General features: G+C 42.9%; 1 protein-coding gene across 1 annotated transcript in view; it reads left to right on the top strand.

The window, feature by feature from the left end:
- Nucleotides 1-1,697: 1,697 nt before the first annotated feature.
- The window catches only part of C7H14orf39 (chromosome 7 C14orf39 homolog), a 35,728-nt gene continuing 35,602 nt past the window's right edge, over nt 1,698-1,823 (top strand). Inside the window, exon 1 of the mRNA XM_021202567.1 lies at nt 1,698-1,749. The gene's annotated coding sequence lies outside the window, so the exon portion shown is untranslated. The remainder of the gene's footprint in view (nt 1,750-1,823) is intronic.

Below are 1,823 nucleotides of genomic sequence, written 5' to 3'. Positions count from 1 at the left end.
CTCACCAACTTCACAAATGATAATTGTATGAGGTGGTGGATATGCTACATAAATTGATTTCTTTCCAGTCTTTCCTAATTACTGTGGCTTGTGCATACTTTGGATGGCTTCTCTCAAGAAGCCTGTGTTAGAATTTAATCCCCATTTTGAGATATTAAGGCAGGAGGCATTTAACCTAACTCTAGTGTTCAGAAGTGGGGACTTTGGGGCGAGATTGGAATTAGATATAGTCACTAGAATGGGACCTTCATAACTGAATACTGATAGATTGTAAAAAGATGAGGGACCAGAAGAGACACAGTACTCATATGGTTGATTGGTATCTTGTGGTGTGATGCCTTGAACCGCGATGGGACTTTATTGCTGAGAGCGTTATCACCAGATGTGGCCCCTCAGCCTTGGACCTCAGGAAGAATGAGCCAAAAAAAATGTCATTAAAACAAGATTACTAGTCTGTAGTATTGTGTTATTAGCAACAGACAGTGAATACATGAATATACTCAAGATTATGCTATACTCTGCAAAAGTATATACTCAGGAAGTATGAGCCAAAACAAATGTCATTAAAACAAGGTTACTGGTCTGTAATCTTGTAGTTTTTAGCAATAGACAGTGAATACATTAATACATTCAAGTTTCTATGTTACACACTGTAAATATATACAAATTTGTATATATGTACAAATTGTAAATATATACAAATAAATTGTAAGTTATACTTTGGTAAACCTGGAAAAATAGATGCCCACACAGAAAAAAAAAGAATAAATTTTCTAAACTCTTATATAACCAAAACTTATTAACCTTGATGGTTTGGTATCATTAATACCAGTGAGTAATTGATTATGTGTATGTGTGCGTAATTTGAGAGATTTGAGGAAAATGCTGGATGCTTCTTTTTTTTTAATTGAATTAATTTATGACAAGACTTGTTGAGATGAGTTAGGATGATAACAGAACCATTTCCATTAGAAACATCGAACTGAGAAATGGTATAGCTCAGTGGGTTCAGTCCCCATTACTAGTCGATTAAAAAAATAAAAATAGACTCAATTTAGGGAATTCTCTCTTTTTTCTTCTTCTGCACGTTCACTTTGGATACACCAAGTTCAAATGCATAAATTACCTAGGGACAGTAGTTTTAAAAGGAAAATTTGTTTTTCTTGTGTTAAAGTTAATGTTCATTTTACTGCTGATTTTCAAGACATTTTGTTAGTGAGGCCTGGGTAGTGTTTGAAGAACACCGGCTTGAAGAAAGGGCATGCCTTTAATCCCAGCACTTGGGAAGCAGAGGCAGGTAGATCTCTAAATTCGAGGCCAGCCTGGTCTAGAGTTCCAGGACAGCCTGGGCGACACAGACAAACCCTGTCTGGAAAAACCAAAACAGAAAACAGAAAACAGAAAACAGAAAGCCGTTCCTTCTGGCACCGCTCTCTGCCTCCAGCACCCATTTGGGGATTTTTGACGGCTCCACCTGGGGAGGCCCCATCAATGTGATCTCGCGAGATCTGTGGCCGACCACGCGGTGCGCGGGGTCGCCCAAGGCTAGCGCTAAAGGGCTTAGACTCTTAAACCTCGGAAGGTCGCTCGGCGTTCCCAGAACCCCGCGCTGGGGACCCGGGGACCAGCGAGTGCGGATGTCCGGGGACCCGTAGGGACCTGTTAGGTGGGCCGGGGAGGGGACGGGACGGGACGCTGGCGGAAGAGCGGTCCGAGGAGAGGAAGGCGGGTCTGAGGAGGGGGAGGCGGGTCTGAGGAGAGGACGGCGGGTCTGAGGAGAGGACGGCGGGTCTGAGGAGGAGGAGGCGGGTCTGAGGAGAGGA

The sequence above is a fragment of the Mus pahari genome, chromosome 7 (genome assembly GCF_900095145.1).
Source record: "Mus pahari chromosome 7, PAHARI_EIJ_v1.1, whole genome shotgun sequence".
NCBI classification, from domain to species: domain Eukaryota; kingdom Metazoa; phylum Chordata; class Mammalia; order Rodentia; family Muridae; genus Mus; species Mus pahari.
The sequence above is the reverse complement of the archived record's forward strand: the minus strand, read 5'-3'. Positions and strand labels throughout refer to the sequence as shown.